This window comes from Schistocerca piceifrons, unplaced genomic scaffold (assembly GCF_021461385.2).
Source record: "Schistocerca piceifrons isolate TAMUIC-IGC-003096 unplaced genomic scaffold, iqSchPice1.1 HiC_scaffold_572, whole genome shotgun sequence".
NCBI classification, from domain to species: Eukaryota; Metazoa; Arthropoda; class Insecta; order Orthoptera; family Acrididae; genus Schistocerca; species Schistocerca piceifrons.
This window is the reverse complement of record NW_025728813.1, coordinates 337,809-352,650: the sequence shown is the minus strand read 5'-3', so window position 1 is coordinate 352,650 and position 14,842 is coordinate 337,809. Positions and strand designations below refer to the sequence as shown.

Here is a 14,842-nt window from a genome sequence, read left to right as displayed (position 1 = left end):
AAGTTCAGACATCGTGCCCCCCTGCCTCTGACAGCTCTGCGCGCCAGGAGCGTATAAGGGAACAAACAGCACATCTCAAGGTGTTCTTAAATACGGCACGCGAACAGGGTGCGCATGCTGCGAAGCGCAAAAGCGAGCAAAGTAGCGAGCAGCTGCCGCAGCGCACGCGCAGGCATTCGGCGACGTCGGCCGCCGGTACAGCAACAACACAGGCGGCCGAGGCCACGTACACAGACACCGCTGGTGGTCGCGCCCAACCGACCGACCGACCAACGGAGACGCCCTGGTGGAAGCAGGAGGAGGACGACCCTGGATCCCATTAGCGGCTTTCGGCGGACCTGTTGTAATTCGTGCCCCGTTTACCTGCGACGTTATGTTACGCTGTTCCTGCACGCTGACAGTAATTTTCTGCACAGAATTGTCCACGAGTTACGTAATGGGTTGCAGTGCTTCTTGACAGTTTTATTGGTGTGCTTAAGACGCTGCATCTGCGTCTTCCGTTTCTCATTTTTCTTGCTAATGCTTGAGTGTCTGTGTTTTAAATGGCCGCCGCTCGTCAACATCTAAAGATCTTCTCAGTTTTATCACTCAATGTAAATCGCATCATAGCTGCGCATAAAATAGCAAGTTTTATAGACTTTTTAACTTTGGGAGGCTATGACGTTGCATTGCTCCAAGAAGTTACTGTTAAGCGCTTCAATAACGTCCCTGGTTATGATGTCATCTATAACATTAACGTTGAAGGTACTTGTGGCACCGCTGTTCTTTATAAAACTGTATTGCAACCAACTAACGTTCAATTTTTACCGAATGGCCGCTTACTTACGTGTACGATCCAGGATGTCACATTTATTAATATATACGCGCCGAGTGGCACTGATCATAAACGTGCACGTTCTGTTTTTTTTAATCAAGATGTGGTTCCGTTTTTTGCGTCGACCCGCAATGTCGTAGTTGGCGGCGATTTTAACTGTGTTACTGCCGCAGCCGATCAATTTCCCACGGCTACCATGTGCCCGGAACTTTCCCAACTAATTGTGACAAATGACTTGATCGATGTTTGGCGTCATTTTCATCCTACCACGACGCAATACACACATTTTTATGCGAACGGTGCCAGCAGAATTGATCGCATTTATGTGTCGCGGCCGCTTCAAACCTATCTTCATAGGGTTGCGGTACATCCCGTCGCTTTTAGCGATCACTGCGGGGTTGTGTGTGACGTGCAATTACTGGCACATAGGCAGGCGCCCCCTTCCCGTGTTTGGAAACTCAATACCCGTCATCTCTCTGACGCCGGTTTACGTTGCGAGATTCAGAACGTGTGGCAGTTTTGTTCTGAAAAACGGGGAAGCTATGCCTCGGTCTTACAATGGTGGGTCGACCTAGCCAAACCGCAGTTGCGCAGTGTTGCGATGCGGTATGCAAGGGAGGCGTCATTTTGGGAGAGGCGCACCATTGCCTTTTATCAGCAGTGCCTCCAGGATGCGCTTGATGCGCCCGTGGTGCCAGATCAAAACTTACGCGCACGTTTGAATAGAATTAAAAGCAAGATACTCCAGCATCACCTCCACAAGGCACAAGGTGTTCTGATCAGGAGCCGACCGCAGTGTGAGACCATTGACGAAGTGCCAACGCTTTACCACTTGGCACGCGAGAAACGGTTGGCGCGGAGGAAAGACATTACCACCCTCATCACGGACACTGGTGCTCGTCTCACGGCGAAGCATGAGATCGTTCCCCACGTCACCGACCACTTTAAGAGGTTGTTCGGACGGACAGCTGCCGATGATGTCGCACGTTCATTTCTGTTAGATGAATTGGATACTGTCATCTCCGAATCTGACCGTCAGTCACTGGATGAGATGTTGTCACGGGACGATGTGAAAGACGTGTTGCGTTCGTGTCGTCGAGGGAAGTCTCCAGGTCCAGATGGCCTTCCCATCGAATTTTACCTGGCTTATTGGGATATTTTCGGTGAGACATTGACGATCATGATAAATGAAATTGTTCGTGGTGCTGCTGTCCCTTCGAAGTTCGTTGCAGGGCGTATTATATTAATTCCGAAGACACCGACAGCATGCCGTGTTGAGGCATTACGCCCTATCACACTTTTAAATGCAGACTATAAACTGGCGGCACGATGCCTCGCAACGAAACTCAGTGTGCTCATGGACAAGATAATCAGTCCCTTTCAGTCGTGTGGTGTGCAACGCCGTAGTATTTTTCACGCTGCGGCTTCATACCGAGACGTGGTCGCGTACGCAGCCATTAATGACCTGTCCGCTGGCATTCTCTCAATCGACTTTGCCAATGCATTCGACCGTATCGGGCACGATTATCTTCTGTCCGTCACGACAAAACTGGGGTTCGGCGGCCACTTTCTCGATGCTATACGGAATCTTTTAACGTCGGCGACGTCCGTCATTGTCATCAATGGTTGGCAGTCGCCGCCCATTCCTATTACAAGATCCGTCAGACAGGGCTGTCCTTTATCAATGCTCCTATTTGTCATTGCGCTCGACCCGTTTTTGCGCGCAGTCGGTCGAATCATTGAAGGTGTCCAGCTCTGTCACGTCTCTCTCAAATGTGCTGCCTATGCTGACGACGTGGGACTTTTCATGGGGCGGGCACATGACTTGGACAGAGTTCGTGATGTTCTGATATTGTACGAACGTGCCTCTGGCGCCGTTCTGAATGTGCGGAAAACTGTATTGGTACCACTGGGTCGTCGGGGACTGTCTGCTGAACGGGACTGGTTCCGTGTTGTGCGCACCCACAAAATTTTAGGACTCGACATTGTAGCGTGCCCACAAAAAATGCAAGTTTTAAACTGGAGACGCGTTCTTGGCACTGTGAAGGCCCTATGTCGCAGCCACTCAGGTCGCCGCCTCAACTTACATCAACGTGTGGCTGTCATTAACACATTCATCTTATCGAATGCGTGGTACATCGCCCAACTGCTTAGTGTTCCGAAGCCGATCGGGAGGGCGATTTCGCAGGCAGTCTACTGGCTCCTGTGGCGGCATGAAATTTTTAAAGTCAAGGCTTCGACCTGTGTCATCGACAGGCAGCTGGGCGGCCTCGGTTTCACCGACGTTCCACGCAAATGCGGCGCTCTGCTCGTCCACCGGACGGCCACCCTGCAGTCCGACAACCCGGCAGGAAGCACCGCGGCACTCCTGGAGCTCTACCGCCCACGCTCTGAAGCGGCGCCCGTCTCTCTCGCGGCCATCCCGTATAAGATGTCCTACATACGGGAGTACTTTTTAACGAGGAGCTACGCTCTTTCAACGGCTACCGACAGACACAGGACCGCCCGCGGACTCTACGTTGCCCTGACTGGACAACCTCCGCGTCATAAACTGGTGTTCCGGAACCCCACAGTGGAATGGGTGAACGTGTGGGCAAACATCAACAACCCGGTGTTGCCGTCGGACGTGAGTGCGCTCTGGTTTAAGATCGTCAACAACACCCTAGCGACGAACCAGCGGCTTGCCGACATTCATCTCCTTCCCTCTGCCAACTGTGGTAGATGTGGTGCTGTGGACACACGGGAACATCGTTTTGAGTGTGCATCGGTGTCGACGGTATGGCGGCTGTGTCAACGAATGGTCGCCCACATTAATAGAACGCCTCCTCACCTTGTGACTGTTCGTCGTGTGATAGTGCCTAACTTCAAAGCTTTCCCGCGGACGAAAAATAACGCCACTGTCTGGATCTTAGGGCATACGATTTATGCCCTTATCGATATGGCCGTCACTGATACTGTGATTTACCTAGATTATTTGTGGGCCCAGTATATGACACTGAAGGATTGCGTTCAATTTCGCGAATTGTTTGCGAATTTTTTGAAGGCGGCCTTGGATTACGGCTATGAAATGGAACTGCGGCAAACACCTTGAACTGAGATTTACTGAGCTGACGCGTTCTATTTTTAATTTCTTTTTCCTTCTTTTATTTGTTTTATTTGCGTTATGGTTGGTGACTTGTGCCACACCCACACTACGGGTCGTTCTGGTTTTATCTCCAAGAGAGGAGTGTCCTTTTACTTTTGAGGAATTTTATTTTGTTCACAAGACTTCATGGGTATTTTAGAAGATACAGCCTGTTTGTGTGGAACATTCATAGTTGCAGGAGTGTTTTTTTACAATCTCTTAAATCCTGTTCCCGGACTGTCGCGATTTCATTTTATTACTTTCCTGTGATTTCTGTTTCTTTCGTGTGATGCACACATCGACATAAACTCTCATGTTGTGCTGTTGTGCTGCGTTGCCACCTGTTTTGTAACAACTCTCTGCTACATCGGAGTGACTGACGTTAGTCAGGAGGGACAATATATTTTTCTTTTAAGTGGAATATGAGTTTAGTTGAACTACGAGCAGAAGAGTTGAACCAGCGGAGGAAAGAAGACCGTCCACGAATTCCGCGATAAAATTTTTCTTAGTTCTCCATTTTTTCTGTGGAAGAAGACACCACACCATCTGAGCAGAAGATGATTTTGTTTTAAGTTATACCACTGTTCCACGAAGTTCGACAGTAAAGCAATTCTGTTACTTTGGCAAATGTTGTACATACTTTTAGAACAGTACCATTATAAATGCAGATGGGGTGGATCTGCCTGTGTAAGTACATGCATCAAAATAAAATTATCATTTTTGTTGTTCTTGTTTAAAAAAAAAAAAAAAAAAAAAAAAAAAAAAAAGTGGTAGAATGCTCGCCTGCCACGCGGGCGGCCCGGGTTCGATTCCCGGCCGATGCATCATTTTGCTTTTCCCGCGATGATGCTGCCGCGTGGCTTGAGCGCTTGAGATGCACGATCCACAAGAATGTGTAGCTGGATTTCCCTTGAGAAGGACCGAGAACGCAGCACTCGCGGGTCCCCACTAGGACGCTCGCATCATGTTCTACAGACTAGCGTCGGCCTGGCCTCACAAGTTGCCGGGTCCGGGTGCCTCCGAGGCTCTGAACTTTAACGACAAGGAGTGCTGCCTATCGTTGCAACAGCTGCAGCAGCACCGCAATCAACTGGGCCGGCAGTGCACGTGTAGCAACAGAACACGTTATCCAGGAAGTACAGTGTCTCTACGTCTAATATTGGGTACGGCATTTACCCAGTTTGCAGGACAAGCGGTGCACCCGTGCCTCGGTAGCGCAGTAGGCAGCGCGTAAGTCTCATAATCTTAAGGTCGTGAGTTCGATCCTCACCCGGGGCATTTAATTTTCTGTGACTGATGGTGGTGCTGTTGCTAGGGCGCCAACGTATTTCTTGTTTGTTATCCACAACGTTTCAACGCTTCAGCGGGAAAATGTTTACTTCCTGTTATTGCTACTTACAGCTTCCCTTTTCCTCTTCTCCCAGCAGAGCATGAAGCCAAAAGCATTGCTCTGCGACGTTTGAGGTGCGCGCCTTGCCAGTCACTATGTGCAAAGATGCTCGCAAAGAGAGAGGGGCGCCGACGCGGCACTCGACACGAAATGCGACAAGCGACCGTACGAACGGTCGAACGAAACGGCCGCATCCGGTGTGGTCTAGTGGCTAGGATACCTGGCTTTCACCCAGGAGGCCCGGGTTCGATTCCCGGTACCGGAACGGAATTTTTTCCACACGAATCGTGACAGGTTTGAGCTGTCCGAGCGGCCGTTTCCCGTCCTGCTCGCAATATAGCTACTGTTTCGTGACCGTCAGCAGAATATAGACTAGGGAAGCCGACACACGACGACCATAGAAATGGTGTATGGCTTCATGCCACCTGTTTCCAGCGTAGGGCTGAGCAACTGCATCTGCCGAGGCCCGTTAGCTCAGTTGGTTAGAGCGTCGTGCTAATAACGCGAAGGTCGTGGGTTCGATCCCCCCACGGGCCACTACTCTTTTACTACTACGAAAAGGCAGCGCCGATTTCAGCTGGCGAGTGTGATGACCAGAAGATCATCACCCTGCGTGGAAGTTGACAGAGGATCCGAACCCGACTCGTCGGGAAGCGCTGCAGCATTCACTCGGCAATGGCCATAATATCTTGAATACACTGGTTCTCAACCGATAAAGAGAAAATGAAAGAAAATGTCCGATTGCCGATGCGTAACAACTTTGGCCCTTGTCAGTACTTGGGCGGGTGAGCGCATGGGAACACAGGGCACTATTTGCACTTTTACTTCCTATTTTTGTTTCTCCTTTGTTTTCGGAGCTACAGCCCGATTCGGTCAGGGAGACGCCACCGTGAAATGAAGGGGGCGTGCTGTGTGTCCATCGCCTCGCCTCTCCTTAGCTCTCTCAGTCGTTTCTCGTGCTTGTCGTTTTGATAAAGGCCGATTTGAGAGCGTCAGCTCTCGCGTCAGCTGAGCAAAGTCGAGACAAGTCGAGACACACTAAGGGCTGGTATGCAGCGAGTAAGAGGGCGAAAAAACAATAATTTAAGAGCGCGTGGCAAAAGTACTCATACGCGAAATTAAAAGCCCGCTGCGGTGGCCGGGAATCGAACCCGGATCAACTGCTTGGAAGGCAACTATGCTGACCATTACACCACCACCGCACAAGCGAGCGCCGCGCGTCCGCGCTGTGTCGGCTTCCCGCCAGTCGGCAGCGGCGGAAGGTGATCGTACCTGGCAGGCGCATTTCGAGGCAGGCTAGGGGAGCACATCCAGACGCATTCGGACAGCGTATCCGCGCACATCGCGCGGAGCAGCGGAGCGGTTGCGGCTTTGTTTACATCGCGGGGCGGCGCTCAGCGAGTGTTTCGAGGTCCACGTGTTCAAGTTTCTTCAACGTGAGTACCATGTCGACAGTTACTAGGGCAAACACTGCGCAGTTTGTGTTCGATAGAAATGCTTTGCGGCCCACCGCTTTTGAAATCCACGAATTTATATTCGAAGATTTGAAAATCCCGGAAGATCTAGTGGACACTTTTCAGTTGGATTTCGCGCAATATTCGCTATTTTTGAAGTTCTTTTCCGGCGACATGTGTGAAAAATTTGTTGAAAAATTTGGCGGAGTGCGTAAATTTAGGCATGTCGATGGCACAGTCAGTGATGTGCAGATTGTGCCCTCGGGTTATGGTGTTAGAACGGTTCGAGTATTTAATGTGCCCCCTGAATGCGGCAATGATTTGATTGCACGTGCTCTCACTCAGTACGGCGTTGTGTTGTCGGTAGTTAACGAAAAGTGGTCTAGTGCGTACCGGTACCAGGTTAATAGTGGAGTACGTAGTGTCCGCATTGACTTGAAGAAACACATTCCATCCTACGTAATGATTGCGGGCTGTAGGGCTCAAGTGACTTATATCGGCCAGCCACCCACATGCTCAATTTGTCATTCCACTGAGCATTTACGTGTTGATTGTCCCCGTAGACGACCCGTGCAGCTCCCACGTAGTGACGTTGCGGCTACTGGTGGCCACTTCGTGCCACTACTGAGTGAAATAGTAGCGGGCACTGTATCACAACCCCGCCCTGCCGACCCTATTCGTGCTGAGGATGTACCAAGTGAGGTGAATGTTACTGCAGACGCACCACAGGATCGAATGGAGGACGCTCCCATTTTGTCCTCGGCTGTGGTAGAATCGGATTCAGTTGCTAAGGAGGTCCCAGATGTTTCGGATCATACACCAGTTGCTATTTCAGACGAGATGGACACCTCCTTACCACCGCCTCCGCCGCCTGAAGAGGTTCCCCTGGCACCGAGGAAAGGGCGTACAAAGAAAAATAAAAATAAGGGTACTAGGAGTCAGCAGTCAGATGACTTGCCGTGCACCCCTGTATCAGAGAGTGGCAGTGAGACTGAAGTTCAGACATCGTGCCCCCCTGCCTCTGACAGCTCTGCGCGCCAGGAGCGTATAAGGGAACAAACAGCACATCTCAAGGTGTTCTTAAATACGGCACGCGAACAGGGTGCGCATGCTGCGAAGCGCAAAAGCGAGCAAAGTAGCGAGCAGCTGCCGCAGCGCACGCGCAGGCATTCGGCGACGTCGGCCGCCGGTACAGCAACAACACAGGCGGCCGAGGCCACGTACACAGACACCGCTGGTGGTCGCGCCCAACCGACCGACCGACCAACGGAGACGCCCTGGTGGAAGCAGGAGGAGGACGACCCTGGATCCCATTAGCGGCTTTCGGCGGACCTGTTGTAATTCGTGCCCCGTTTACCTGCGACGTTATGTTACGCTGTTCCTGCACGCTGACAGTAATTTTCTGCACAGAATTGTCCACGAGTTACGTAATGGGTTGCAGTGCTTCTTGACAGTTTTATTGGTGTGCTTAAGACGCTGCATCTGCGTCTTCCGTTTCTCATTTTTCTTGCTAATGCTTGAGTGTCTGTGTTTTAAATGGCCGCCGCTCGTCAACATCTAAAGATCTTCTCAGTTTTATCACTCAATGTAAATCGCATCATAGCTGCGCATAAAATAGCAAGTTTTATAGACTTTTTAACTTTGGGAGGCTATGACGTTGCATTGCTCCAAGAAGTTACTGTTAAGCGCTTCAATAACGTCCCTGGTTATGATGTCATCTATAACATTAACGTTGAAGGTACTTGTGGCACCGCTGTTCTTTATAAAACTGTATTGCAACCAACTAACGTTCAATTTTTACCGAATGGCCGCTTACTTACGTGTACGATCCAGGATGTCACATTTATTAATATATACGCGCCGAGTGGCACTGATCATAAACGTGCACGTTCTGTTTTTTTTAATCAAGATGTGGTTCCGTTTTTTGCGTCGACCCGCAATGTCGTAGTTGGCGGCGATTTTAACTGTGTTACTGCCGCAGCCGATCAATTTCCCACGGCTACCATGTGCCCGGAACTTTCCCAACTAATTGTGACAAATGACTTGATCGATGTTTGGCGTCATTTTCATCCTACCACGACGCAATACACACATTTTTATGCGAACGGTGCCAGCAGAATTGATCGCATTTATGTGTCGCGGCCGCTTCAAACCTATCTTCATAGGGTTGCGGTACATCCCGTCGCTTTTAGCGATCACTGCGGGGTTGTGTGTGACGTGCAATTACTGGCACATAGGCAGGCGCCCCCTTCCCGTGTTTGGAAACTCAATACCCGTCATCTCTCTGACGCCGGTTTACGTTGCGAGATTCAGAACGTGTGGCAGTTTTGTTCTGAAAAACGGGGAAGCTATGCCTCGGTCTTACAATGGTGGGTCGACCTAGCCAAACCGCAGTTGCGCAGTGTTGCGATGCGGTATGCAAGGGAGGCGTCATTTTGGGAGAGGCGCACCATTGCCTTTTATCAGCAGTGCCTCCAGGATGCGCTTGATGCGCCCGTGGTGCCAGATCAAAACTTACGCGCACGTTTGAATAGAATTAAAAGCAAGATACTCCAGCATCACCTCCACAAGGCACAAGGTGTTCTGATCAGGAGCCGACCGCAGTGTGAGACCATTGACGAAGTGCCAACGCTTTACCACTTGGCACGCGAGAAACGGTTGGCGCGGAGGAAAGACATTACCACCCTCATCACGGACACTGGTGCTCGTCTCACGGCGAAGCATGAGATCGTTCCCCACGTCACCGACCACTTTAAGAGGTTGTTCGGACGGACAGCTGCCGATGATGTCGCACGTTCATTTCTGTTAGATGAATTGGATACTGTCATCTCCGAATCTGACCGTCAGTCACTGGATGAGATGTTGTCACGGGACGATGTGAAAGACGTGTTGCGTTCGTGTCGTCGAGGGAAGTCTCCAGGTCCAGATGGCCTTCCCATCGAATTTTACCTGGCTTATTGGGATATTTTCGGTGAGACATTGACGATCATGATAAATGAAATTGTTCGTGGTGCTGCTGTCCCTTCGAAGTTCGTTGCAGGGCGTATTATATTAATTCCGAAGACACCGACAGCATGCCGTGTTGAGGCATTACGCCCTATCACACTTTTAAATGCAGACTATAAACTGGCGGCACGATGCCTCGCAACGAAACTCAGTGTGCTCATGGACAAGATAATCAGTCCCTTTCAGTCGTGTGGTGTGCAACGCCGTAGTATTTTTCACGCTGCGGCTTCATACCGAGACGTGGTCGCGTACGCAGCCATTAATGACCTGTCCGCTGGCATTCTCTCAATCGACTTTGCCAATGCATTCGACCGTATCGGGCACGATTATCTTCTGTCCGTCACGACAAAACTGGGGTTCGGCGGCCACTTTCTCGATGCTATACGGAATCTTTTAACGTCGGCGACGTCCGTCATTGTCATCAATGGTTGGCAGTCGCCGCCCATTCCTATTACAAGATCCGTCAGACAGGGCTGTCCTTTATCAATGCTCCTATTTGTCATTGCGCTCGACCCGTTTTTGCGCGCAGTCGGTCGAATCATTGAAGGTGTCCAGCTCTGTCACGTCTCTCTCAAATGTGCTGCCTATGCTGACGACGTGGGACTTTTCATGGGGCGGGCACATGACTTGGACAGAGTTCGTGATGTTCTGATATTGTACGAACGTGCCTCTGGCGCCGTTCTGAATGTGCGGAAAACTGTATTGGTACCACTGGGTCGTCGGGGACTGTCTGCTGAACGGGACTGGTTCCGTGTTGTGCGCACCCACAAAATTTTAGGACTCGACATTGTAGCGTGCCCACAAAAAATGCAAGTTTTAAACTGGAGACGCGTTCTTGGCACTGTGAAGGCCCTATGTCGCAGCCACTCAGGTCGCCGCCTCAACTTACATCAACGTGTGGCTGTCATTAACACATTCATCTTATCGAATGCGTGGTACATCGCCCAACTGCTTAGTGTTCCGAAGCCGATCGGGAGGGCGATTTCGCAGGCAGTCTACTGGCTCCTGTGGCGGCATGAAATTTTTAAAGTCAAGGCTTCGACCTGTGTCATCGACAGGCAGCTGGGCGGCCTCGGTTTCACCGACGTTCCACGCAAATGCGGCGCTCTGCTCGTCCACCGGACGGCCACCCTGCAGTCCGACAACCCGGCAGGAAGCACCGCGGCACTCCTGGAGCTCTACCGCCCACGCTCTGAAGCGGCGCCCGTCTCTCTCGCGGCCATCCCGTATAAGATGTCCTACATACGGGAGTACTTTTTAACGAGGAGCTACGCTCTTTCAACGGCTACCGACAGACACAGGACCGCCCGCGGACTCTACGTTGCCCTGACTGGACAACCTCCGCGTCATAAACTGGTGTTCCGGAACCCCACAGTGGAATGGGTGAACGTGTGGGCAAACATCAACAACCCGGTGTTGCCGTCGGACGTGAGTGCGCTCTGGTTTAAGATCGTCAACAACACCCTAGCGACGAACCAGCGGCTTGCCGACATTCATCTCCTTCCCTCTGCCAACTGTGGTAGATGTGGTGCTGTGGACACACGGGAACATCGTTTTGAGTGTGCATCGGTGTCGACGGTATGGCGGCTGTGTCAACGAATGGTCGCCCACATTAATAGAACGCCTCCTCACCTTGTGACTGTTCGTCGTGTGATAGTGCCTAACTTCAAAGCTTTCCCGCGGACGAAAAATAACGCCACTGTCTGGATCTTAGGGCATACGATTTATGCCCTTATCGATATGGCCGTCACTGATACTGTGATTTACCTAGATTATTTGTGGGCCCAGTATATGACACTGAAGGATTGCGTTCAATTTCGCGAATTGTTTGCGAATTTTTTGAAGGCGGCCTTGGATTACGGCTATGAAATGGAACTGCGGCAAACACCTTGAACTGAGATTTACTGAGCTGACGCGTTCTATTTTTAATTTCTTTTTCCTTCTTTTATTTGTTTTATTTGCGTTATGGTTGGTGACTTGTGCCACACCCACACTACGGGTCGTTCTGGTTTTATCTCCAAGAGAGGAGTGTCCTTTTACTTTTGAGGAATTTTATTTTGTTCACAAGACTTCATGGGTATTTTAGAAGATACAGCCTGTTTGTGTGGAACATTCATAGTTGCAGGAGTGTTTTTTTACAATCTCTTAAATCCTGTTCCCGGACTGTCGCGATTTCATTTTATTACTTTCCTGTGATTTCTGTTTCTTTCGTGTGATGCACACATCGACATAAACTCTCATGTTGTGCTGTTGTGCTGCGTTGCCACCTGTTTTGTAACAACTCTCTGCTACATCGGAGTGACTGACGTTAGTCAGGAGGGACAATATATTTTTCTTTTAAGTGGAATATGAGTTTAGTTGAACTACGAGCAGAAGAGTTGAACCAGCGGAGGAAAGAAGACCGTCCACGAATTCCGCGATAAAATTTTTCTTAGTTCTCCATTTTTTCTGTGGAAGAAGACACCACACCATCTGAGCAGAAGATGATTTTGTTTTAAGTTATACCACTGTTCCACGAAGTTCGACAGTAAAGCAATTCTGTTACTTTGGCAAATGTTGTACATACTTTTAGAACAGTACCATTATAAATGCAGATGGGGTGGATCTGCCTGTGTAAGTACATGCATCAAAATAAAATTATCATTTTTGTTGTTCTTGTTTAAAAAAAAAAAAAAAAAAAAAAAAAAAAAAAAAAAAAAGTGGTAGAATGCTCGCCTGCCACGCGGGCGGCCCGGGTTCGATTCCCGGCCGATGCATCATTTTGCTTTTCCCGCGATGATGCTGCCGCGTGGCTTGAGCGCTTGAGATGCACGATCCACAAGAATGTGTAGCTGGATTTCCCTTGAGAAGGACCGAGAACGCAGCACTCGCGGGTCCCCACTAGGACGCTCGCATCATGTTCTACAGACTAGCGTCGGCCTGGCCTCACAAGTTGCCGGGTCCGGGTGCCTCCGAGGCTCTGAACTTTAACGACAAGGAGTGCTGCCTATCGTTGCAACAGCTGCAGCAGCACCGCAATCAACTGGGCCGGCAGTGCACGTGTAGCAACAGAACACGTTATCCAGGAAGTACAGTGTCTCTACGTCTAATATTGGGTACGGCATTTACCCAGTTTGCAGGACAAGCGGTGCACCCGTGCCTCGGTAGCGCAGTAGGCAGCGCGTAAGTCTCATAATCTTAAGGTCGTGAGTTCGATCCTCACCCGGGGCATTTAATTTTCTGTGACTGATGGTGGTGCTGTTGCTAGGGCGCCAACGTATTTCTTGTTTGTTATCCACAACGTTTCAACGCTTCAGCGGGAAAATGTTTACTTCCTGTTATTGCTACTTACAGCTTCCCTTTTCCTCTTCTCCCAGCAGAGCATGAAGCCAAAAGCATTGCTCTGCGACGTTTGAGGTGCGCGCCTTGCCAGTCACTATGTGCAAAGATGCTCGCAAAGAGAGAGGGGCGCCGACGCGGCACTCGACACGAAATGCGACAAGCGACCGTACGAACGGTCGAACGAAACGGCCGCATCCGGTGTGGTCTAGTGGCTAGGATACCTGGCTTTCACCCAGGAGGCCCGGGTTCGATTCCCGGTACCGGAACGGAATTTTTTCCACACGAATCGTGACAGGTTTGAGCTGTCCGAGCGGCCGTTTCCCGTCCTGCTCGCAATATAGCTACTGTTTCGTGACCGTCAGCAGAATATAGACTAGGGAAGCCGACACACGACGACCATAGAAATGGTGTATGGCTTCATGCCACCTGTTTCCAGCGTAGGGCTGAGCAACTGCATCTGCCGAGGCCCGTTAGCTCAGTTGGTTAGAGCGTCGTGCTAATAACGCGAAGGTCGTGGGTTCGATCCCCCCACGGGCCACTACTCTTTTACTACTACGAAAAGGCAGCGCCGATTTCAGCTGGCGAGTGTGATGACCAGAAGATCATCACCCTGCGTGGAAGTTGACAGAGGATCCGAACCCGACTCGTCGGGAAGCGCTGCAGCATTCACTCGGCAATGGCCATAATATCTTGAATACACTGGTTCTCAACCGATAAAGAGAAAATGAAAGAAAATGTCCGATTGCCGATGCGTAACAACTTTGGCCCTTGTCAGTACTTGGGCGGGTGAGCGCATGGGAACACAGGGCACTATTTGCACTTTTACTTCCTATTTTTGTTTCTCCTTTGTTTTCGGAGCTACAGCCCGATTCGGTCAGGGAGACGCCACCGTGAAATGAAGGGGGCGTGCTGTGTGTCCATCGCCTCGCCTCTCCTTAGCTCTCTCAGTCGTTTCTCGTGCTTGTCGTTTTGATAAAGGCCGATTTGAGAGCGTCAGCTCTCGCGTCAGCTGAGCAAAGTCGAGACAAGTCGAGACAAGTCGAGACAAGTCGAGACAAGTCGAGACAAGTCGAGACAAGTCGAGACAAGTCGAGACAAGTCGAGACACACTAAGGGCTGGTATGCAGCGAGTAAGAGGGCGAAAAAACAATAATTTAAGAGCGCGTGGCAAAAGTACTCATACGCGAAATTAAAAGCCCGCTGCGGTGGCCGGGAATCGAACCCGGATCAACTGCTTGGAAGGCAACTATGCTGACCATTACACCACCACCGCACAAGCGAGCGCCGCGCGTCCGCGCTGTGTCGGCTTCCCGCCAGTCGGCAGCGGCGGAAGGTGATCGTACCTGGCAGGCGCATTTCGAGGCAGGCTGGGGGAGCACATCCAGACGCATTCGGACAGCGTATCCGCGCACATTTCGCATCCTTTGGCAAGAGTTGGGCGCCGGCGACGCAAGAGTACGCAGAGGACCGCGTTCTGGCGGCATTTTTAAGCAGTGCAGTGCAGGATTCAGCGTCTGCAGCATCTTTCCCACAGAATGCTACGGCGCTTGACGGCAGTCCCACTTTCCCTTGAGACATCTGCTCGGGAAGCAGCGTCAAGTTACCGCTGGCCCCAGCATCGGTGGTTCAGTGGTAGAATGCTCGCCTGCCACGCGGGCGGCCCGGGTTCGATTCCCGGTTGATGCATCATTTTGCTTTTCCCGCGATGATGCTGCCGCGTGGCTTGAGCGCTT

At 50.8% G+C, this 14,842-nt stretch overlaps 9 non-coding genes across 9 annotated transcripts; 7 read left to right on the top strand and 2 right to left on the bottom strand.

Moving 5' to 3' along the window:
* Positions 1-5,143: 5,143 nt before the first annotated feature.
* Trnam-cau lies at positions 5,144-5,216 on the top strand. The gene has a single exon. It is a non-coding gene; the product is annotated as a tRNA-Met (tRNA).
* Positions 5,217-5,521: 305 nt separating this feature from the next.
* Positions 5,522-5,593, top strand: Trnae-uuc. Its single transcript has one exon. It is a non-coding gene; the product is annotated as a tRNA-Glu (tRNA).
* Positions 5,594-5,791: 198 nt separating this feature from the next.
* Trnai-aau lies at positions 5,792-5,865 on the top strand. Its single transcript has one exon. It is a non-coding gene; the product is annotated as a tRNA-Ile (tRNA).
* A 593-nt stretch (positions 5,866-6,458) lies between these two features.
* Trnag-ucc lies at positions 6,459-6,530 on the bottom strand. Its single transcript has one exon. It is a non-coding gene; the product is annotated as a tRNA-Gly (tRNA).
* Positions 6,531-12,925: 6,395 nt separating this feature from the next.
* Positions 12,926-12,998, top strand: Trnam-cau. The gene has a single exon. It is a non-coding gene; the product is annotated as a tRNA-Met (tRNA).
* Positions 12,999-13,303: 305 nt separating this feature from the next.
* Positions 13,304-13,375, top strand: Trnae-uuc. The gene has a single exon. It is a non-coding gene; the product is annotated as a tRNA-Glu (tRNA).
* A 198-nt stretch (positions 13,376-13,573) lies between these two features.
* On the top strand, positions 13,574-13,647 carry Trnai-aau. The gene has a single exon. It is a non-coding gene; the product is annotated as a tRNA-Ile (tRNA).
* Positions 13,648-14,310: 663 nt separating this feature from the next.
* Positions 14,311-14,382, bottom strand: Trnag-ucc. The gene has a single exon. It is a non-coding gene; the product is annotated as a tRNA-Gly (tRNA).
* A 342-nt stretch (positions 14,383-14,724) lies between these two features.
* Trnag-gcc lies at positions 14,725-14,795 on the top strand. Its single transcript has one exon. It is a non-coding gene; the product is annotated as a tRNA-Gly (tRNA).
* The last annotated feature ends 47 nt before the right edge of the window (positions 14,796-14,842 follow it).